We start from the raw sequence: 24,908 nt of genomic DNA, 5'->3' as shown, positions 1-24,908 counted from the left end.
GATAAACATTTTACCTTTCAATCATGTTGTTGTATTCATCATTATTCTATAAAATGTTCTCCTAGACCCCAAAATAGTGATTGTGAATTGGCGCTTTTCCACTACACAGTTCCAGCACGACTCGCCTCGTCTCGGCTCGCCTCGCCTCGGGGTTTTTTTTGCGTTTCCATTAGGGTACCTGGTACCTGGTACTTTTTTTAGTACCTGCTCTGGTGAGGTTCCAAGCAAGCCGAGCCGATACTAAATGTGACGTCAACAGACTGCCGGCCACTGATTGGTCAGAAAAGTTGTCGCTGGGAGAGTCATGAGCCGTCCCACACAAAAACCAAACCCGGCATTTTTAAATACCAACAACAGCGTTACAACCATACGGCTCAATTTTCTTCTTTTGTGTCCATTGTTTATGTGTTTTGTGTTGGTATAATACGAAGTCACCGCAGTTTCGCGGAGCCGTGCTATGACGACCTCATCCACGTTGAGTAGGTACTTTTTTGTAATGGAAAAGGTTCCTGGTACCGTACCGAGTCGAGGCGAGTCGTGCTGGAACTGTGTAGTGGAAAAGCGCCAAATGTCTTTTTTCCCCCATAAATCCATCAAATACACTGTTTACTCTCTGACAGCTTCATTACAGATTAATCACACATTTATTAATAAATGACAGCACAGTTATGAATATTAATTGGTGTAGAGAGACTAATTATGAGTCAGTATATGAACAGTATTTAAGGGTTAAAGGCCTGAATTGTCTCTTTTATAACCACTCCAGCCTTCTTCCTGCTGTGATTTCACTGGCAATGATATAGCCGGCATTAACCGCTCCATCATGTATCTCTCAACGATCTTTGGAGATGCTGTAAACTCATTCACCTTTTCGGCTCTGAGTCTTCCTGCTGTGCACTTGTCATATTTTTCTGCATGGGTGTCGTAGTGTCATTTGAGATCGTACTCCTTCACCACAGACACAAATCAGACACACAGGTTTCATCATTTACCTCCCAGAAGAAGAAGAATATTGCTCTTTCCATCTTTCCTGGAAAATTCTTATATTTCATGTCAATATTTTGCTTTTTTTCATTTATTAACCCTCCTGTTGTCCTCGAGTCAAGGAAGGAAGGGAGGAAGAAGGAAGGAAAGGAGGAAGGAAGGAAGGAAAGGAGGGAGGGAGGAAGGAAGGTAGGAAGGGAGGAAGGAAGAAGGAAGGAAGGAAAGAAAGAAGGGAGGAGGGAAGGAAGGAAGGAAGAAAGAAAGAAATGAGGGAGGAAAGGAGGGAGGGAGGGAGGGAGGGAGGGAGGGAGGGAGGAAGGAATGGAGGAAGGAATGAAGGAAGGAAGAAAGGAAGGAAAGAAGGGAGGAAGGAAGGGAGGAAAGGAAAGAAGGAAGGGAGGACGGAGGAAAGAAGGAAAGAAGGAAGGGAGGACTGAGGAAAGAAGGAAGGAAGGTAGGGGGGAGGAAAGAAAGAGAGAAGGAGGGAGGGAGGAAAGAAGGAAGGGAGGAAGGAAAGGAACGAAGGAAGGAAGGAGGGAAGGAAAGAAGGAAGGAGGGAGGAAGGAAGGGAGGAAAGAAGGAACAGTCAAAACAGACGGGTCAATTTGACCCGGGAGGACAACAGGAAGGTTAAACTAAACAGCAACAAGTCTGGAGATGTTTCCCTCTTCCAGCTGATTAATAGTTTGAAGTTCTAGGTCTAATTAATTCATCATACAACAGAAACCTCTTAGTTTGCTTATTACACATCGTTGATAATTGTTTGTTTCCTTCCAAAATATCTTGGAGGGCAGATGAGATCCGGGCCTAGTGTGAGTACGTGTTAGTTAACATTATAAAACACTTGATAACATGCAAGGCCACGACAAACTCATCACTCAGTACTTTGATAGCATGCTGTATTCTATATTTCTGCAAGTGTGTGTTCACAGCCTATAGGACATAAATGTTCCAATTATTTATGTATATCTATTTTGTAGCCAAGAATCCGGGTTATTTTATTATATTTATTAAATCTTTGGATCAATAGCCTTTTTTTTCTTGGTCACTTTGTGTCTTACTTAGGAAGTCTGTGTGTTTTTCTCTTTTGGTTGTTATGGTGTAATGTTGTATGTATGAAGTAACTTCTAACCTCTAACTTTATTTATATTTTAGACACATATTTTAAAGTTTTATGTGTATGTGGTCATGTATATGGATGAGATGGTTATTAGCGTTATGTGTATATATTTTATATGTTATTTTAGTTTTTATGCTGCATAAACGGCTCAAATGGAGTTTCATTGCATACTTACAATGACAATAAAGATCTATTCTATTCTATTCATGCTTCCCAAATGAAATCAGCTCTTTGGGAGACGCAGTTATCCCAAAACATCCCCCTGCCCTGCCCCCCCCAACCTACTACCTAAATACGAGTCTGACACTGATGAATGTTACCAATCCATCTATATTTTTGTGCCTCAGGCTGTATATTTCTGTCTCTTTGCCCTCTGGTCTATTCTGCACAGAAAACATCTATTTCCTGTCTGTGAGTCCTGGGAGAGAGATTCCTCCGCTGTTGCTCGTCCTGCGGTTTCTTCCCCTTGTTTTAAAGTGTTTTTTAAGGAGTTTTTTCCTTATTAGAATCGAAGGGTCGAAGGATACAGGATGTTGTTTTCGCTGTACCGATTGTGAAGCTCCTCTTGAGACACATATGTGATTTGTGATATTGGGAAATACAAGTAAAATGGACTATTTTAGAAAAAGGAACGTGATGACTACTCTGTTAGAAAAGGCAAAATATTGAACTCAGTATAAGAGACAATTTATCACGTGTTCATCCACCTGCTACAAAACTGTATTTTTATTCTGACCTTGTTTTTGTCTGTTATGAAATTCTCAGGTTTCACACACACACACACACACACACACACACACACACACACACACACACACACACACACACGAACAGAGCTTATAAAAGTAAAGATCACACAGTGGGAACCTGCATGTATGTGAGAGTGTGTGTCTGTGTTTTTGTCTGTGTGTGTGTGTGTGGGTGTGTGTGTGTGTGTGTGTGTGTGTGTGTGTGTGTGTGTGTGTGTGTGTGTGTGTGTGTGTGTGTGTGTGTGAGAGAGTGTGAGTGTGAGTGTGTGAGACTGTGAGAGTGTTATATTTGATATCCAGTGGCCCTGTAGGGAGTGAGGCCAGTGGGTTCAACCTTGCAAAGAACAAATTCATCTATGCAAAACACACACACACACACTCACACACACACACACACACACACACACACACACACACACACACACACACACACACTCTCCTGTTTGCTTTTAATCGCAGCAGTCCGTCGGTTAAGTGATCTCGAGCTCCATCGCAGCTCAACAGGCAGAGACTTGATCTCGTCCCAGCTGATTACAGCTCGAGCTTCGTGGCTAATTGGCTGTTAGGTGATTTAATCGTCGGCGTCGGTCGGCTCATCGGGTGCGACCGCGATCCACGATATCTTCACAGGATCTAATACACTTAACAGCAGGGATGTTGATGAGTTTATTAAACCAATGATACATGTTTTGACTGATTCTGTAATCTGTGCAGCAGGTTCAAACTACAATTAGGATGACACACTTTTTTACATCATGCTTTTCTCCTCAATTAAAGCCGCTGCCAACAACTTGTAAAGAAACTGCGTGATTCATCAAATACAGTTATATCGGTTATTGGCGGCAATTTATTTAAAGAATTGTGTGTTTACCTCCTGCTTTTTTCAATCGTATTTTCATAGTTTCTACACTTTGAAGCAGGCGGGGAGTTCCGGTCCTCTGAAATGAGGCCAACGCGGAAGTAACTTAAAACTGTATTCTATCAAAAGGCCACCAGGGGGCGACCGTTTTGGTGTCAAAAGGACTTCCGTCTCTATACAAGTCAATGGAGAATTCACCAACTTCTCACTTGATTTCTAACCTCAGTAAACGTTTTCAAAATGTGTTTATGGTCTCAATCGCTAGTTTAAAGCCTTCTTCAATGCAGTATGATGTTCATTTGGGACATTTTGGCCTCCCTGATTTGTTCTTCCTTGCTGACTTAAGTAAGAATCTCTTCTGTTTTTTGTGGGTGATGTTGTAGCCTACTGTTTAGGTATATTAGCCAGGTAAAACTGATGCAACATGGTGTTTTTCTTCTTCCAAAATTTCCCCAAAACAGTGTAAGACAATTACGCTATAGTTTGTAGTCTGATTGTGTGAAAATGAGCTAAAAATGAAACATAATGAGGCCGTACTTTAAACTAATATGGTTCAATGTATGTGTATTTAATAAGGAATGAGTTAAGAATGACCTGATAATTGAAACATCATTAATAAGAGCTTCCCTAATAACTCACCAGTTCCTCAGTTACTACACATATTTTTGTGTACCAAGTCAAATATCAATATCTTTGATTTGAGTTAATGATTCAATACTTTAAAACACTAAAATGATCAGTATACGGTTCTCCCATTCAACAGGAAACACATCCACCGGCAGCCACATATGCAAAAGAATACACATTACTCTTAAATAGATAGATATAATACAGAAAGTTTAAACACCTGACACGTTAAACTGAGAGAGAAAGTGTCTGAGGTTAGTTTGGGGGTCAAATCACAAGTTAGATGCACAAAAAACCGGTATCTAACATGTTTTCTTCTCATGTGAATTCTGTCTTATATATTCAGACTTAAACTCCAAAAACACTCCCTTCTCTAAACTTCCTCTAACCCTCCTCCCCACTCTTCTTCCTCCTCCTCCTCCTCCCTACCCCCAACTGTCTGTATAATGCTGCTTTAATTTCTGCATTTCTGTCCCGTAGCCAAGACATTGCTTTGCATCAAGCGAGGCCCGGCGCTCGTATGCAGCAGGAAACCCGACACCTGAAAATGAGGAGAATGCATATATGTGGCGCAGCATGCCGAGCTTCACAAAAGACAAGGCTCAGCAGGATGAAGCTTGAAAAATCTGGCATGAAACCTGCAGCACTGCCAGGCATGCGGGGGTCCAGAGTTAGAAAAAAATGAACATGCTCATATAACCGTAGATAAATAAGATTGATTGAATCCTTAAAAAGCTCCCCTATCACATATTATTCTTATCAAATATATATGATTTCACTTTGCAGCATTTTTGCAACCTTTTCTCCTTGTTATCAAGAAGATGATGATTTATTCTTGTGTTTTCACTTTGCGTAACTCACTCAGATAGAAACAGTCAGTCCAACGGCTAAAACATAAAGTTTTAAGTTATATCCTGTGTATGTGGGAAGCTTTTCGCCGGTGTTTTTCTTTTCACATGATTGACTTTACTTGGCATAATGTAGGCCATTGAAAGGGCCCTGTGGTGTGATCCGAGCCAATCTGGAATTTCACCCAAGTGTGAAATGGAAATTCTTGTTCTGCCTCCCGAGGCCACGAGTATTTTGCTCAAACAAATGACACTTGCACGGGTGGTGGTGGTGGTTGGTGTGTGTGTGGTTGGGTTGGGGGGGGGGGGGCTTCCCGGCTCATCGACATCTCAGCCAGCTAAAGTGAAAATCCGCGCTCAAAACACAACACTTGTTTTTCATTTAAACACCTGAAACGGATCAACTGTGATTTGTCACCCTGAAGAAGAAGAGTGAAGACAAGTTTTGCTGTTCACTGATTTTCCTACCTCAGCAGATAGAGCGAAAACCAGATGCTTTAAAAGAAGAAAACCATGGTTACGACCAGGACCACTAAAAAAAAAAATGTCTGTTTTAGGACGCGGCTCGCTTGTAAAAAAATGCCTGACTTCTTTAAAACAAATGCAGCGGTGATCCTGCACCATGATAAGAAGCTCCTGGTTTTCTGTGTAAATTTGTGTTATACGTTTTTATGTTTTACGATATTTCTTAATATCATGGAGTCATGGTGGAAATAACGATTCATGCAACAACATTTTCATAGTCCTCTCCTAAATGGTCTCCCATGTTTTTCCAATGAGGTTTCCGTCTACAACTTTTCCAAACCACCAAACTTGCTTAACTGTACAAACTTCTCCTAAATTGCTTGTTCAAATTGATGAAATACGCGCAGTCATAAATTGGCGGACGTTGGTGAGATTTGATTGTTTGCATAATCTACACCACTACATTGCTACATTGGTATATACAGCTACTAGTTCTTCTCTATTTATGTGCATGTTTCAGTCACATAAATGTCAACCAAGAGTAAAAAAGAAGAATTTCACACCGCGCAGCTCCAACACAACATCAGGCGTGCCCTGGTACACATAAATGGTAAATGGACTGTACTTATATAGGGTCTTTCTAGTCTTTTCGACCACTCAAAGCGCTTTACACTACAACTCACACACATTCATACACTGATGGCAGGAGCTACCACGCAGGGTGCCAACCTGCTCATCAGAGGAAGCTAATCATTCATACACATTCATACACCGTTGGCATAGCAACGGGAGCAATTTGGGGTTAAGTGTCTTGCCCAAGGACATGTGGACTGGAGGAGCTGGGAATCGAACCGCCAATCTTCCAATTGGAGGACGACCGCTCTACCTCCTGAGCCACAGCCGCCCCACATACTTGAAACATCTCCATAGTTCGAGTTCGGCAACTGACCTTTGTTGCATATGAAAACCCATTTCTCTCTCCCGTTGCTACTCTGGGCCTCTTCTCCTGTAACAACTTAATAAAGGCAAAAAAAAGCCCTAAAAGAAGAAGACATCTTTAGCAGTGTCAGTAGCCGTATTAGCCGTCCTTTGAGTGAGTCATCCACTAATCAGAAGATCAATGGTTCAATTTCCGGCTCCTCCAGTCCACATGTCAGTGTTTCCTTGGGCAAGAGACTTAACCCTAAATTGCTCCTAATGGCTGCACCATGAATGTTGAGCAGGTCGGCTCCCTGTGTGATCGCCACTATCATCAGTGTGTGTGAATGGGTGAATGTGACATGTAGCGTAAAAGCTCTGTGAGTCGTCAAAAGACTGGAAAAGTGCTATATAAGTACAGTCCATTTACCATTTATTACAGAGTCTGAAAACATTGCTTCGATTGTCAATGCTGTGTGATCACAGAGCTGTACTACGATATAAATAAAAAGTGGTTTTAATAGTTGGAAACTACACATTTTAAAGCCTCTGAGTCATTTAGCTGATTACACGCATGTAATGGACGCATTAGTTTTATCTTATTTGGTTAAAAATGCATTTCGCTAACATGTTTTAACTTAATTTACATTAATAACTTTGAGTTGTGCAGGAATCCCTTAAAATGTGGGAGTGAAATACTGTTCAGGGTTTTTCCCTGCAGGTTTTTTCCCTTTAGACCACTTACTTGGCTTCCTTATACACGCACATGTTAATACTGTTCCCCTAAACATACATATATACATATATAATGTTATAGTGTTAAATAGTGTTTCCTTCTTTTGCTATTACACGTTAATATTGTTTTAGGTTTTAAGTGCATGCGTATTTGGACCCACAAGGCATTCATTGTTCTCTGCTTTGTATAATGAAACTTGAATTGAATTAAATATAATTTCAACGTTATCGCCAGACAATAACGATTCTGCAAAACCCTGGATTACATTCAATACATGTTTTTTTTACACCCAATGCCAACCTTTTTTACAATTCTTTGCACATGGCATTGCAAATTCAGTATGATTGATATATGAGAGAAAAAGATTGTATTATTAAACAGCAGGTGTTATTAAAAATGCATTTTGTTCTCGAGGATAATGAGCTGTATAATTGAGTAAACCTGCTTGTGTGGAGTTGGCCCCACTTCAGCTTTAGGAGTGTTGTGTTTTTCTGTATTTTTGTGTGTCTGGCTGACACAGAGGAGGACATTATCATCTATCAGTAGAAAACAGAGGAGGGGCTCCAAGGCTCAGTCAAGTGCACCGAACCACATGCTGGAAAATGATAAAAAAACGCACCAACGAACACGAGCCGAAACACAGACATGAGCACAAACACTGCATCCAATCATACACGTTAATGCACATGGACACAAAGGGGCACAACGGTACTATGAGCATACTGCAGATGTTGGACAGTGCAGTGAAATCCACATAAAACATTTATGGATATTTGTATTCATGAGAAACTTTCTAAGCAAATTAGCATCTAAAACCAACATTGCTTTAAATATCTGCTTTAAGTTTGATGCTTTGGAGATATGAGGATTTCACAGAGCATCACATACACACAAACACACACACACAGTATATTTGAAATCCTCTTAGCTTGAGCATGAGATTGACCTTCACATTTATGCTAGCAGCTCATATCTGGTTTGTGTTTTGCACCCACACTGCCTGCCGACCTGTCAGGGATCAGAACAAGGGTTTAACCTTTGACTTTGGGTCGCTGCCAGCGTTGTGGGAGTGTTGCAGCATCAGTGTGTTGTGTCAGATTGGACTCGTGGGGCTTGTAGATCACTGTGGAGCCTGCATGAACTTTCTGGAGTTTGGCCTCAAAGTGTGGACTGAAGTGCGACTTACATTGTGTCTTTGGTTTTTGCATCAAGTAATGTCATTGATACTGTGTGTGTGTGTGTGTGTGTGTGTGTGTGTGTGTGTGTGTGTGTGTGTGTGTGTGTGTGTGTGTGTTACTGAGAAGGTCCTGGCTCCAAATGATGAAAAGATGGTGCCGACCATAAGCTGCAACTCTTGGCTTCAAATCGGCTCCAATGCAAGAAAAAACAAAAAGGGTAACGTCACATCTCGATATGTCCTCCTGCATTCAAGGAAGCTCTGACGTTGTTTAAAATGTTCAAATGATGCAAACAGGAAAGCAGAGGTGCCATAAGCGAGGATGATTTGGACGATTATAAGCACCCTTGGCTGACTGGGGCTCTAAAAAATATTAGAGTAGTCATTAAAAGAATATTTTATTTCCATTGTACTCATTAAACAAAGAAACAAAGCAAAAGATTAACCATCCATATTGTCCAAATACCCCGCCTCTGTTTACATGAAATGGTTCAGTCCTGCCTCAAAACCAGGTGCAACACTTTCTAGCAGTGAATTGCGGGTGATGAGCACTATATGAGCATAATGTCAGCATTAAGATTACATTTAGACTGTAAAAGACGGTCTAAAGCACATTACTTATCAGTCTTGCATCAAATATTGAATTCCATTATATGCAGAATGTTGCATTAATGTCTGCACAGTGTTATATTATCACAGCTCAATGTCAGTAAATAATGTACGGTGAATAACGGACTACAAGAGAGTTGCAAGCCTGCACAGATACAGTACAGTGCTTTAATGCTTTGAATGGGTCAGTTCAGTTCTGAAGGTTTGGTTACGTTAACTGTGCATGGGCGGTGGGGCCCAATATGATATCTTTTTTGTGGGGCCCAAAATCCCTGCTGCAGGTATCCTTTTAATACAGGAAAAGGTTGAATGTAAAACTCATTATTCGTTCTCCGGGATTCAGTTTTGGTGCCAAACTCAGTTTTTTTCCAGGATCTCTCAAACTCTAATCTTCGATGTCGGAATAACCTTTTAATTTTTCAAACTTGTCATTGCCCTTAACTGCATCACAACAATAACTTAACACTGACACATATGTACGGTACATAAACATAAACCTAACTAAAAGTTCAAGCCAGTTTCTTAGTCTCCAGGTTCAATTCACAGCTTACTTCAAGTGAACGGAAACCAAATGTCTGTCTGGAAAGTAGGAAATCAATTTAAAACCCACTGTGTGATTTTTGGAAACTATTCAGCAGTAGCATGAAGTTCTCACAATTTGTAGTTAATTTGTGGGAACACACTTAAAGAATAAAGACACACTGTATTAGTCTGTGCACATGCAGCGCTGTGCACGAATAACTAAGACAGATTTATTAAGGCAATAACGCCCGAAGTGTCGTTCTGCACAAGGTGAGGAACAAAGTGGCCCTTGTTCAGCATGGCAGCCATTATTTCAGAATGGCCTCGTTAGTTTTGCAGATACAGAGCTGCTAACACAGTTTATGCACTGCTGTTAAGTTTTATCAGTGCATATAAAAATTAGAAATCAGCACACTGGAAAGCATAAATACTCTGAATTTAAAGTTATAGTTAAATATGAATATACTTGTATATTGGGTAAAGTGAAGTAAAGTTACGGCTGTTTTTAAAGATTTATTTATTTATTTCTAAATCATATTTGGCTGCAGAAATAATGAAAGTTGCTGATTAAACTCAGGAAACCAAATGACAACATCATTCCTCCTCTGTATTTAAGATTTTTTAAAAAGGTGTCAACGAAGCAGACCGATGACGTTGAGCTCCACGTTGTTAGACTGGAGTCATGCAGGGTGACGGTGATTTACTGACCGAGCTGTCAGGTCCCTCTAATGGTCCTGTTAAACTAATATTTTCCCACTGAGCCGTGGCTATAGGTCAAACTCGATTTTGTAGGAGAACTTGAAGGGTTTAATTCTGGAGTGAGACAGAAAACACGTTAAATATTTGTCGAGGAGTCTAGAAACAAGATTGACTGAGGAATAACAAAACCTTACTCAAGGTCCCATCAACACAGAACACTTAATTACCATTTAATTGAAATAACACCATTAAATTTTGACTCTTTAATTGTATGACTCAGTATTGCTGCAAACCCACTAATCATTTGCTAATTGAGATCAACTGTAGGAGTCTGTTTGAAAGGAACAAAAGCCCCCAACCAACCTCCCACTGTGTGCAAAAACAATAAAAATCATGAATAGAGAACTTATTTTTAGGACTTTTCCTGCATTCTTGCTTCATCACGCAGCGCAGTGCAGTGAATTGTGACAGGAAATATGTTCGAGGGGCAGACAGGACCTCTCAGTGGCTTTGTCAGCACAAACAATGTGCCAAGTGTGTGTCTTGACTGCTCAGGAAGCTTTAAAAACCTAATATATGACACATTAAAATGACATTCGCAGGCTCTTAGCGCAAAATCACAACAGTTAATTTACGCAAATGTAACAATTTTTGGATGAGGTGTCCAGTTTTTCTTCGAAAAAGAAAATATTTGAGTTGTAGAAGTATAAAAAATTGGTATTCTGACTTCCAAACTTCCCAATTTTACTGTCCATTAACTGAGAAAGTAAAACAACATTGATGGGGAGTTTTTTATCCAATTTTTAACATAGAGAAGAAAAACTTGGCCAGATCTTATAAACCACTGTGGTTGATCCAAGAGTGGTATGCTTGTTGTAGCTGTTGGGAGTCGTAAAGAAAGTAGTTTACAGAGGCCACAACTGCAGCTTTAATGATCAGTTAACAGTAATCTTTAAGGTCTTCAGGAACCAGAGAGACTTACTGCTTTATTCAAAATGTTATTTTCTGTATCGTAATAAAGACTCCAGCTATGCAAACAGATGGCAGAATGGTATTTAATTAAAATACAGGGGAAGATATGTTGCTGTAGTAGACAAAAAAAAGGCAATTTAATTTCAGTCAGATTTAACAAATAAAGTCTAATCTTGCCCCAAATCTTAAAAAACCCGTTGACAGGATTGACAAAAGTCTGTTTATACGATGATAGACCATTTGAGCCTATTAAACCAGCTAGGGGAGCAGAGTTTTCTTCTGTTCAGGTTCCTCAGAGGCCGGATACAAAAGTTTCTTTATGCATTGTAATAGAAAAAATATTGCTGTCTGTCTTTTACTCCCACTTAAAACAACTAAAAACATATTTTTTTCACTGCAGCAGCAATCGTGGAACAATAGAGACGTTTGCTTCCAAAAAAAATCTGATATCCACCATTTGAAAAAGAAATCACTCCTACTCTGGATGGTTTAATTTTTTCTTCATTGATGTAAAGCTCATTTTGGTGCTCTGAGTGAAGTCTTTACCTGCAAACACAGATGGTTTGGAGAGGAGAGAGATCATCTGGGGTTCTTTTTTTAAAAATAAAATACTGCCTAATGGTGTTATTTCCCTGCCAATAGAGTCCCTTTACACCTTCCGTTAAAATGCGTCTCGTGTCCAGATTGTATCTAGATATAATTTAACCTGATTACATTTACACGTGGTATTAATATGTGTCTCCAGTGTCCACGTTGAGATACGATTAGCGCCGTCCAGCTCAGCAACAACTGAAGGTCACATCCTCGTCTCGTTTGCTGGGGTCCAAAAAGACAAAAGATAAATAACAAACAAAAAAAGACAGGCAGTTTCCATCCATGACTGTCTTGAATGTCCATAACTTTCTTACTAGTAGATTAGCCCTGACTAATGGCTAACTCGCTGGTTTGTGACAGTCATGCATTACGTATTTCCACCCATATAGGTGTTGTATGTCGATTGATACCACAATTGCATTTACACTTGTATTATCCATGAATGTCTTGAATATCCATGAGTTCTTGCTGCTTTTTTGCTAATAGCATAGCCCACTAATTTCCACATTTCCACCCATGTAGGTGTTGTATGTGGATTGATACCACAATTGCATTTACACTTGTGATCAATGTGGTCACAAATGCATCCATGAGCACCTCCAGAGATGGTTCGACAGTAGACATCTGTGAAGTTTTGCTTGCACATGTTTGTAGGACCAAATAGAAAGTTGATGCTTGGTCTCCTCTTGAATCCATCCACAAATGTCTTGAATATCCATGAGTTCTTGCTGCTTTCTTGCTAGTAGCTTAGCCCTCTAACTTACACATTTCCAGCCATGTAGGTGTTGTATGTCGATTGATACCACAATTGCATTTACACTTGTGTTCAATGTGGTCACAAATGTGTCTATGAACACCTCCGAAGATGATTTGACAGTAGACTAAGTAGTATCTGTGAATTTGCTTGTACACGTTTGTCAGACCAAATTGAAACTCGTCTCTTGGTCTCCTCTTGAATCCATCCATGAATGTCTTGAATGTCCATAACTTTCTTGCCAGTAGATTAGCCCACTAAATGATACTTGGTCTCATCTTGAATCCATCCACAAATGTCTTGAATATCTATAAGTTCTTGCTGCTTTCTTGCTGATAGCTTAACCCACTAATTTAGATTACATTACACATTTCCACCCATGTATTCTTTGTATATGGATTGATATCGCAATTGCCTCAATGTGGCCACAAATGCATCCATGACCATCTCCAGAGATATTTTGACCAATCAGATCATACTCCTCTGTCTTGGGTACATTTACACCTGTACCCTCATGTGTTCAAACACCATCATATTTAAATCCAATCAGCCAAAATGCATTTTAATGTAAGGTGTAAAGGTGGATATATATGGTATTTCAAGATTATGTAGATTGTTTTGTCGAGCCTGTCAATTTGACATCCACGAATGTCTTGAATATCTATAAATTCTTGCAGCTTTCTTGCTGGTAGCTTAACCCTCTAATTTAGATTACATTACATATTTCCACTCATGTATTTGTTTTATATGGATTGATACCACAATTGCCTTTACACTTGTGTTCAATGTGGTCACAAATGCGTCCATGACCGCCTTTGGAGATGGTCAATGCATCTAGAGTCCATTAAAACCTGTTCTTTCATGTGGTCCATCCAATTGGCACCCTGATTGATTCTGACCTCATTCCCTTTCTTCCATCTACCACTAACCCTTCTACCATTGTTGCAATAAATCTTTAAACTCATATCCAAGTTGACGTGGTCTTTCTTAGTGAAACACATTTTAAAGGAAGGTGTAAAGGGGGACATGCATGTTATTTTTAGATTATGTAGATTATTATGTCAAACCTGGGCTTGTCACTACTGGATAGTTGCTGTAGTTGGAAAATTGTTTTTATAAACAGTTCTTTCACCTTATCAATCATAATTTTGAAGCATATGAACAATGTTTTATTGAAATTTCAAGTCAAAGAAATGCTGAAGTTTCCTCCGCCAGTGTTGGTAGGGTGGTAACACATCTGAAAAGAATAGTTTGACCTTAAGGGGAAATAGGCTTGTTTGTAAGCAGTCGGCCAGTTAGCTTAGCATAAAGACTGGAAACAATGGGAAACTGCTAGCTTAACTCTGTCCAAAGATAACAAAACCTGCCTACCTGCATCTGTAAAGCCGGGCAGACACTGTGCATTGTTTTTATTCATAATGTGGTGTTGTGTTAACCCCGAACAGGTTTCTCTTGTTCTCTAACTGGATTTACTGTAGATTAGACTAGATGCACATTGCTGAATCCTTGAAAGTTGTTGTTAACAAAGAGAAAAGCAGCTTTACTTTTAGCCATTTTAGTTAGAGCTCAGTTAACCTGGTCTCCATAGATTCTGTTTCGTCTGCATGTTTGTGATTTTTTTTTTAACTGTATTCGCACCAACACATTGAGGTAACTTTATGCTGAATGGGGGGAAATCTGATCGGGAAATTGCTCAAAATGCAAAAAGGTTAACCAAAGTTTCTGGCATGCTAGAAATCCAACAAATAAACTGAGAGCCAGACCATATGGGTGACTAAGTAGGTGGCAAAGCGAACTATCCAAACAGTGTCTGCCAGATTTAAACATTATCTAAATAACAGTTTATAAGAAAAGTGTAAAAATGACATTGTGGTTTTATATCCCGGACTATATCTTGGCCTGATGCAGTGATTTCTTGAGTCTAAGCTGGTCGACTGGTGTAGAAATAGTCTGGTACATAATCCTCTGTACAATCAGAATTTGTAAGGATTAAATAACCAAAATACACTGTTTGAATTTGTGAACTTTAAAGGTACTCGGAGACTCATTTTGTTACCTTCACACAGATCCAGAGTAACTTTTTGCTCCCTTACGTCCCCCGATGCTAAACTGAGGTAACTGTCCCCTGGCTGCAACTGGAATCGATCTTATTCAAGTTTTGTGAAGAAAGCGAATAAGCATATTTCCCACAAAAAAACTGTTTGTTCCTTTGAACAATGGTGATTCATTATACAACAGAAACTTTGGGAGATGATGACACAAACACTGGACACCAGCCCTGAAGCTCCCCTGATGATTTCCCCCCTTGAAATAAACAGGAATTGAGTTTTCTTCCACTTTTGAGAATAATAACCCAACACGACTTGCACAGCATGACAGAAATCTTTGGTATGTGGTATTAACAATTGTATTAACTGCAGTTAAGTGCCAAAAATATTCAGACACTGAGAGATTTCTGACCTCTTTGGGTCACCAGCTGGAGTTTTATGAGAGGACAATGACACTGTAGAAGAAGCGCCATCAAACCACTAAAGCTCCTTTGAGACATTTTCTTTCACTTTGAGTTTCCATTTCCAAACTTCTGCAGTAAAATACCTTTTCAAATCAGGACAAAACTGAGTATAATGTTTGCAACACGGCTGCAGACGCTGTAAGAAACGTCTTCTTGCTTCAGACTGAAACAGCAGGTAGAAATAGAGCTTATAAAGATAGACAGATTTCTGTTTTCATCGCTTTTTTTACTACTGTATCACTTCATCTTCCAACAGCTGTTTTGCTTTTTCTGTATTCGCAATTCAATGCCAATACAAACTTTTATTTATTGAATATTGGCAGATTCTTCGCATATTATTTGAGCAAGAAAATAAACCAAAGATGTAGTACTATGTCGAAAGGAAAAAAACATCTTCACATAGGTAGATTAGAAACATATAATAGCTTGAATAACTGCTGATTTATATTTAAAATATACACTAGAAACTTATAAAAACTGATTTTAAATTATGACTACAGCTTGGTGAGTCTTGCATTACGACTTGTATGTTAATGAAGCACAGCAGGTCTAAATTGATGCTAAATCACAAACATATGAAACGTATGCTTTGTAGTGAATTCAGTAGTTTAATATAAGATTCAAAGCAGGTTCTCGATACTCGACGATATGTAGAAACTCACAGCAGAGAGCATCAAATTCAGACATGTTCTCTGAGGAAAAGGACGTGAAGGAAATCAGTACAAGAAGAAGCCGATTGAACAAAAGTAGCTAAACGAAAAACATAGCTCCACTTTTACACAAAAAAAATCAATTTGTGATATTTAAAAGTGTAAAGAAGAACTAAGCAGGAGTTTTTCTGTAAAAGAAACAGTCAAACTAGAAGAGTTATGCATTATATATAGAGTTTGGGGTTTCTTTGTCCCTCTTCCAGTTTCTGCTGCTTTAACCTTTGTGTCGTCCTCCCGGGTCAAATTGACCCCGTCTGTTTTGACTGTTCCTTCTTTCCTCCATCCTTCCTTCCTTTCCTTCCTCCCTTCCTTTTTTCCTTTCCTCCCTTCCTTCCTCCCTCCTTTCCTTCTTGTTTTCTTTCACTCCTTCCTTTTTCCCTAATTTCCTTGCTTCTTCCCTCCTTCCTTCTTCCTCCGTTCCATCTTTCATCTGTCCTTCTTTCCTTCCTTTCCTTCTTCCCTTCCTTCCCTCATTCCTCTTCCACTACTTCCTTTCCTTCTTCCTCCCTTCCTTCCTTGACTCGAGGACAACAGGAGGGTTAAAATGTGGTGACACATCAGAGATTTTTTTTAAAAAGGAGCGCTGCAGTGACTCCAAACCGGCTCATATCGCCTCCAGAAACCATCACATCTGTTTGGTCTGGATGATGGATGACTCAATTGACAATGACTGATTTGTTAGCAATTAAACAGCTTTATGGTATTTTTCTTTTCTCCTAGAAACAAACACTCAAAATGATCAAGTTTCACAGAGTTCTCACATGGAACAGCGAGGGGGTGTGTTTGGTATTTTTTCCTCTCTCTCTCTTTCAGTTTATCATTTCTCCAGAGGGTTCATGGACCTGGAGGTCACAGAGCACAGAGCCAGATAAGCTCTCTCTGTGTTTGTCTGTGCTTGTATGTGTCCCGTACTAAAGTGGTTGTTGGATGATGTCATGTGACTAATTGGAAGCAGCATAGGTGTGTGTGTGTGTGTGTGTGTGTGTGTGTGTGTGTGTGTGTGTGTGTGTGTGTGGGTGTGTGTGTGAGACTTAAGTGACTTTCAGGGACATAAATTAGACTTAAGAGCAGTTAATTGGGGACGAATTTAGATTTTTGACTCAGTGGTCTCCAGAAAATGGATGTAAGTCTATGTAATGTCCTCAAAAGTGAGTTAAGCAAACGTGTGTGTGTGTGTTTGTGTATGTGTGTGTGTGTGTGTTTTGAGGATAGTAAAAGGAGTTGGAGGCATCAGGGAATAGAGCTGCTTTGTTGACAGGATGAGCTTGTTGCTATAAATCAGTGAGGCTGTAAATCTGCAGACACTCGACACACATGCTCACATGCTGCTGCTACACACACACACACACACACACACACACACACACACACACACTAACCACCTCTGATTAATGCATGTAGGACACCTCTCCAAAAAAATGATGATTCATCCAACAGCTGTCTCACCAACTGCAGACACAAATTCAGGTACATGCAAAACACAGAGCTGCAAGATAAACACACACACACACACACACACACACACACACACACACACACACACACACACACACACACACACACACACACACACACACACACACACACGTGTATTCAAAAGACACATTCACAAACAAAGGATAATGTCATTAGCTTGAGTTAAACCTGCAGCTTCCTGTTAAGAATATAATCTCTTTGTTTTTACTCAATCGGACAAACATGTAGATTTCCCATCTGCCGTCATCTATAGTTAGCTGTACCTCTGTTTACCCTCAACAATCTGCCAGATCTTCCTCCAAATAAAACATGCTCCCATTAAAATATAATACAGCGAAGAGAAGCTGCAAATTGTCTGTTCAACACAGGCCTTGTTGTTTGTTTACAGTGATTATGCAAATGTGACTTAATTAATTGGGCGGCGATTATTGGATGTAGAAGTGCTGCATGTAGCACCCTTAATTACCCTTTTACACCTGGCATATGTTTGTTTAAAACACTCAAACACCCCTCCTCCAATTGAGTTCAGCTTAATTAAATTAGAATAGGATTTATTAACATGACATGTCTATACAATATACTTATATTGTATAGAAATAAGAGCGATAAAGAGATGATGTGAATAAAATATAAAGCGATTATCATATTTAATTAGAATAAATATAGGACATTTTTAATCATCAATCGCAGGAGGTAGTGTATAAATACCTTGATGACACCAGACTATTTTCAGGTGTTGGAGTCTATTAGAGATCAGCACATACTCATTTTAAAATTATATAGTCAGATCAAGCTGGTAGCTCCCGGTTTGAAAAGTGAAGCCAATATGGAATTACCTTAAACATGCATTATTTATAATGGCCAGCAGGGGGCGACTCTACTGGTTGCAAAGAGAAGTCTATTTGTAAAGAGGTTTATGAGATAATGACCCTAGTTTTCACTTAATTTATTGGCTCAGCAAACACTTTCCTAATGAGTTTATGGTTCAATACAGCATGATGTTAATTTAGTAAATCATGGTCCCATTTAGAATAAAATAGATGAAGAATTAAACCTGCATTATTTCTAATGGCCAGCAGGGGGCAACTGCAATGACTGCAAACAAAAGTCTCTTTGTAGAAGTCTATGAGAAATTTACCGTCCCTGAGATGAAATGACCCAGAGTTTATGGTCTCAATTGGTGGTTTCAAGACTACTTTGATACATCATGATCTTAATTATGTAAATGATGGCCCCATTTAGAGTAAAATAGACGATAAAGCAGCTTGTGATTGAGAATAACTTCCACAACGACCTGTCAATCGGGATAGAGGCATAGCAACGTTGGTCCTATGAGTATAGTCGAATCCGTCTGAGAGCTGCCGCTATAGCACTGTGTGATTTTAAGTTCATGAAAGTTAATTATAACATTTTGGTCGTCTAAATAAATCTTGTTCAGCATTCTGTTGAACTAAAAGGACTCAGCTGTTTTAGTTTCAGTACATTTTATTTACATTAAGTACATTTAGTTTTAAGTCTGTTTTCAGCAAGCAAAAATTAGCATCCTTATTTATATCACAGTTAATGTGAATTAAAGTCGCACCTTGCTAACCAAGCTAGTTAGCTAGCACTAGTGTTAAGGTTAGCTCCACCCATTTGTCCAAATATGGTCATTTCTGGCTCCAAAAACCTAAGATGGCGACGGCCGAAATACCAAACTTGAGGCTTGAAAACAGTAGACCAGAATCTAATGGAGGATATTAGAATGACTACATCCACTTCAATAGTAGAATTGTATCAATCTCCAAAATAGTCAACTGACTATTTGATTAATAGATAAATCGACTAATCATTGCTGCTCCAAACCAAACCAGTGAGGGTACAGTACAGAGAATAAACCGTCTACAGGACGCAACTGTAAATCCAGAGAGAAATTCAACCTACAAGTTTCTTTTAACAATCTTAATCGTGGTCATGATTCAGGGAAGACGAGGACTTCTGTGGAAATAAGATATGTTTCAATTTCATACATGACATGCTTCTGGTTTCCGGACATCCATGTTTAGTGTTCATGGTTTGAATCTATGTGCTCTTGTTTGTAAGTTTTCCTCGTGAACATGTGGAAAAGTGTGTTATGTGTAGTATGCTTTATAACAGAATAAAACTAAAGCTAATTATACATTTTCAATATCTGTTCCGAAAGCCCAAGATGCATCCTAAAATGTCTCATTGTGTCCAGATCAACAGTCCAAAACCCAAATATATTCAGTTTTCTATCACAGAGGATCAAATGAACCAGAAAATATCACATCTGAGAAGCTGGAATAAAAGAATTTGACTAGAAAATTACTCGAAAATATGAATCCTTTACCAAATAGTGAAATTTCAACTGACCATTGTAGCTCCAAATAACACCAAACCACATATAAGAGCATGCAGCACATAATATAAACCGTACACATGACAAAACATCCAATAAAATGCTTTTTGACCCTGTTTTATGGGACTTAACACACTCTGCCCTCCTTCCTTTCAGTTCATTTAAGTGGAAAAGACACACACACACACACACACACACACGCCACCAGTCGACAGTGGCAATAAAAACCATGAACGCTACAACACCGAGCATCTGCACGCTTCATTAAGCCACAAAGACAAACACTATTAATCTCATAATGCTCACAACCATTTATAACGCGCCGGCGTCGTCAACGCTAATCAAGCCATTGTTGACAAGTCTGAACCAATTACTATTGAAGGCAGTAAACGTGGAACAGATTTACACTTGACTGGGCAACAGAGACAGCTCCGCCGGCTTTCCTTATTGTTAAAAGTGTCCTGATCTCCACACACACACACACACACACACACACACTCTCTCCTCAGTGACAAGTGTTAGCATTTAATTCAACCCCAATTAAACCGGTGACCTCTTGAGTCCATCTAATGACCCGTGTAGTTAAAGACTCAGACGCTGCCCGAGCTTCACTTGACAAGAGTATAAATTGAACTGTAGCAGCACTAAAAAATACATAAAGAGGAAAGACTGAGAGAGACACTGAAGGGATGAAGAGAAGAAGAGATGGAGACATATAGAGAGAGAGACAGAGAGAGGAAGAGGAGGGGAGGAGGGGGGGAGCAAGCAGATCCCGACCCGGCTTGTTTTGTTGATGTTTAATCTGGCAGCTCGACAGTTTGAGTTGCACTCGCCGAGGGGGTTCATGAGAAACTGATGCTCATCTGGCTCCGAGAGCGAAAGGAGGAGGAGGAGGAGGAGGGGGGCAAATGATGAAGGAGAGGAAGAAGAGACAAGAGAGGACAGGATACTAAAGAGGGTTAAAAAACACTAAACACACTTTACTTTAGATGATTCCTAATAGAAGTGCAGAATGATAAGAGATGAAACTATTAATTCATTAATTGTTCTTAATTGAAGATTAATTGGCAACTTCTTTTTCCTTCTATGCCAAACATGCATTGCTACTAGCTTCACAATTGTTAAGATTTGCTGCTTTTCTTTGTCGTATTTGATAGTAAACTCAATATCTTCCGTTTTTGGACTATTGGTCGGACAAAACAAGACATTTGAAGACGCTTCAGGAGCTTGTGGGAGCCATTTTTCATTATGATTAATTGATTAATTGAGGGAAAAAGTGAGCAGATTGCTTGATAATCAAAGTGGTTGCTGGTTTCCCCTTTTAGATAAATACTTCAATATGTTGGTAATTATTTACACTACTAGTAATCCAATCCAAAGTCTGACTTAATGTGAAACTGAAACTAAAATAAGTCTAAATAAGTTGCAGCTTAATGTGGAACAGATGGACTATAATGTTTGTAAAGTTTTCTTTACTACAGAGCCCTGATGTCTGAAGCTGTCCGCCAACGTGCAACATGCTCAAAAGTTTTAGAGTCAGTCGGGTTATTTCAGGTCATGTAAACAAAGGACAGATGATGCTGCATGTTAGGGAAGAGATTTGTTACATAAAAGCTCTACAAATGAAATTAACTTGACCTGAATTTAAAGCAGCAGTTCACCTTAATACAAAACATTTCCTCCCTCATCTCTCTTAGTATCCATCTCCAAGAAATTTTACATCACTGATTTGCAAAAGTAGGTATATTTTCATATTTCAATGTGTCTTAATGCAATTTTATGTCCGACTTTACAATGCTTTGACTTTCCCGGTTGTTGAAAAAGGTGCGTTTATATACACGAATAAAGCTGCCAGTAGAGTAGAAAGAATGAATGAACAGCTGAAGACTCTGGACCACAAAGTGAATGAGTTCAGCCAACGTTTCTACAAGAACAAAGATGTTGCTGCTGTTTTTGATGAAACTTAAGATCCAGAGTGAAAAAAAAAAGATATTAGGACAGTCCAACAACCTGCAGCATCCTTGCTCTGCTTCTATCTCTCTCTCTCTCTGACAGAAAGAAAGAGAGTGAAAGAAAGAGAGAGAGCACAACTTCTGCTCACCTGTGTCTCAAACTGCACTATTTTCCTCACTTGGCAACTCTTCAAACAAACAACATCAACAACAGTCTAGAAGCTGTGTGCTCCTAAATGTCATGGCAACCACTGAAAAACTTTACTTTTCCAAGCCTATTTCAAGAGGTTTCATGCAAAATCTCCCTCATGTTTACTGGTGGTACAACTGGAAATAAACACTGGAAGCCCATGTACAAATTATACCTAAATTACCAAATCCGGTTGAAACCCCACAGGCATCTTTCCTACCAAAAGAGACATCAAACAAGCCACCGAACCTTCACTTGCATGCTGAATTAAAGCTTTAGAAACAGTAAACACACAGAATACATCTCAAAGTTATCCATTGAAGCCTTTTAAAAGCTAATTAATCTTACCTGACTGGATGAAGAACCAGTTATTCCCAAATGTGTCACTCCAAACCAAACGGCCCCAGTGGACGAGTCATATCCAACACTGCTGGGGAGCTCCTCTGTTCGCTTGCTCTGTATATTTGAATGTGTGTGTGTGTGTGTGTGTGTGTGTGTGTGTGTGTGTGTGTGTGTGTGTGTGTGTGTGTCAGTGGGCTTGGCAGCTGCCTGCTAAGTCCTGATAGCAGCGTTCAGCGTTGCAGCAGCTCAACCGAGAGAGAGAGAAAAAGAGAGAGAGGAACTGAAAACACACAAGTTGTCCTCTCTCAGCTCTCTTCAGTCTTCCCTCCTTCCTCACTGCTCTTTTCTTTCTCTGTTCACACACTTTATTTTTCAGCTCTGCCTCCTCTTCTCTCTCTCTCTCTCTCTCTCTCTCTCCTCCTCAGCTCTTCTCCACTCCCATTTATTTTTTTTCTCCTGTTTTTCTCTCCTCCTCTTTCAGTACTTCCCTGTCTTTCAATCTGCTCCCTTTTCCTTTTGTCAGTTTCAATTAATGAACTGATGTCCTTTATCTTCATCTACTCTTTCTTTACTCTTCTCACTGTTTTTTTTGCTTTCCTATATGCTCTGTTTCTCCTGTTTTCTCTTCTTTCTTTCATTCTCCTTCAGCACTTTCAAGCTCTTGTCATTCTCAGTTTCTTATCTTCTCTTTTCACTCTTTCTGCCTCTCCTTCTTCACCATCAACTCCTCCTTTCTTCCAACTATTGCCATCTTTCCTCTCTTTCCCTCTGCTCTTCTTTCTTTTTTCAGTCATCAAGATGCTTTATTGCTTCTCTCTGTCGTCTCTGATCTGTCATTTTCCTTTTCATACTTTGCTCTATGTTTTCCTGCCAATTCTTCTTCTTCTCTTCTTTCCTTTTCTCAACTTGAAAGAAAAACTTTGGCATTTTTCAACCAGGACCCTGTTTTCCCATATTTTATTTTTTTTGTCTAAGCGACCAGTGGCATTTTTAAATGTAAAAGAAATGGCAGGGCACCAACCACTTCAATAGATACATACCAGAAAAACTACAGTACTCACTCTTTCTACTCTTTTAACAACAGAGTGGCCTACTTCTAGCAGGTCTAATAGGAAGAAGGTAGAGAGTGAGAAAGGAGAGCAATTACACAAATTACATTACCACTGTCACAAGCCTAAATTAAGAATGCAATATTCAATTTTCATAATCTGAGACAACTAAGCTCAGAAGAAACGAGCCTACAGAGCCGTAAGCAAACAGCAAAGAGCTCAACACCACTGAAGATCACAACAAAGTGCACAGATAACTTTTTAGGTCCAACCTGTAGCCCCGTTTCCACTGCAGGAACTTCAGGAAGTTCCTGGTCAAAGGAGGCGGGACCTTTACAGGAACGTCCTAGCACTCAGTCCTCTCAGCTGTTGTGTTTCCACAGCAGAGTAGGACCCAGATAGGACCCACCGGACTCTGACCATGACGTCATAGAAGTGAGTCGCTGAAAACATAACAACGACAACGAGGAGGTAAACACGGAAGGAGCTGAGCTGGTTTCCAGGTTTCTGGTTTGTGTGTTCGTGTTCATGACGGTGGACGTTATAAACTTTTTTGGGACGGTGTAAACGCTTTCTACTACTGTTCTTCTTCTGCTGAGTTTTTAAAAAATGCAGCTTATTTTGGCGCTTTGAGTATACCCAATCAGCACCGAGTAAACTCCAAGCCCCACCCAGGAACTTTTCAGGGCCGAACAGAGTACCTAGGGACTCGGTTAGACCCCGTAAAAGTTCCGGGAGAAGTTCCTGCAATGGATACATGCACCAACGGCCCCGGCCCCGTAAAATTACCCTGAAATTCCTGCAGTGGAAGCGCGCCTTGTGACAACAACCTTAATAGATACGCATCGACACATTGACACCCATCACCTTCTATGTCAATCAATCCAGTACAACAATATAGCCAGTGCATGGACCAGCAGTACAAAGACAGGATGATAAAATGTGCTTTCACTCATCAAATCTGACGGCTCATTTGAAGAGACAAGCAGCGCAACGGTTCTTCCTCTGAGAAAACTTCTCACTGACTTTGGGGATGGAGTCTTGTAGCTGCTGAATCAGCTGGCTATCGATGGGCAGCGTGGTCGATAAGTTGAGTTGTGGCTTTCCCATGCTGTTGCAAATAAAGGTTTTTATCCTCTTCATGGTGGAAAAGTTCTTCTTCAACTTAGATGAGTTGTTATGATCATTTTTGGCAGAGTGACAGTCTCAGCTTGAGTTTCGTAAGTTGTTCTCCTGGATGGATGTTAACAGATATAGGACCATCTTACCAGTTTGATGCTCAACTTTTCCTTGTTTTCTTACAGGCCATAATTTCACAGCACAGTTCAGCTCAGATGTAAGTAATGACAGGACGAACTGTTGAGCTGCAATCAGGTGGTCACTCAGTGAAAACCTCTTTTCCTGAGAGATGACTGTGTTGCATAAACACTGTCATGAATTGGAAGTGGAGCAGGTGGACCCAAACGCAGAGAACGCAGGGCCGAGCGAAACTGAAGAAAAATGTTTTTTAATAAAGGCTTGTGTACAGACAAAAATAAACAGGACCAAAATATGTGCAAATCAAACAGGATGAGAATTAATAGATAGATAGATTTTACTTTATTAATCCCCGAGGGGAAATTTAAAAAGTCCAAGCAGCAATACCGTACAATCCTGTGTTTGATTATAAAATCCACTTTGCTCAT

At 39.7% G+C, this 24,908-nt stretch overlaps 1 protein-coding gene across 1 annotated transcript in view; it reads right to left on the bottom strand.

Moving 5' to 3' along the window:
- Positions 1-22,403, bottom strand: part of ripor3 (RIPOR family member 3) — a 97,703-nt gene extending 75,300 nt beyond the window's left edge. The window contains 1 exon segment of the mRNA XM_062414629.1: positions 22,181-22,403. The gene's annotated coding sequence lies outside the window, so the exon portion shown is untranslated.
- Between the last annotated feature and the right edge of the window lie 2,505 nt (positions 22,404-24,908).

Source organism: Scomber scombrus, chromosome 3 (assembly GCF_963691925.1).
Source record: "Scomber scombrus chromosome 3, fScoSco1.1, whole genome shotgun sequence".
Lineage (NCBI taxonomy): Eukaryota > Metazoa > Chordata > Actinopteri > Scombriformes > Scombridae > Scomber > Scomber scombrus.
This window is presented reverse-complemented; position numbering and strand designations above follow the sequence as displayed.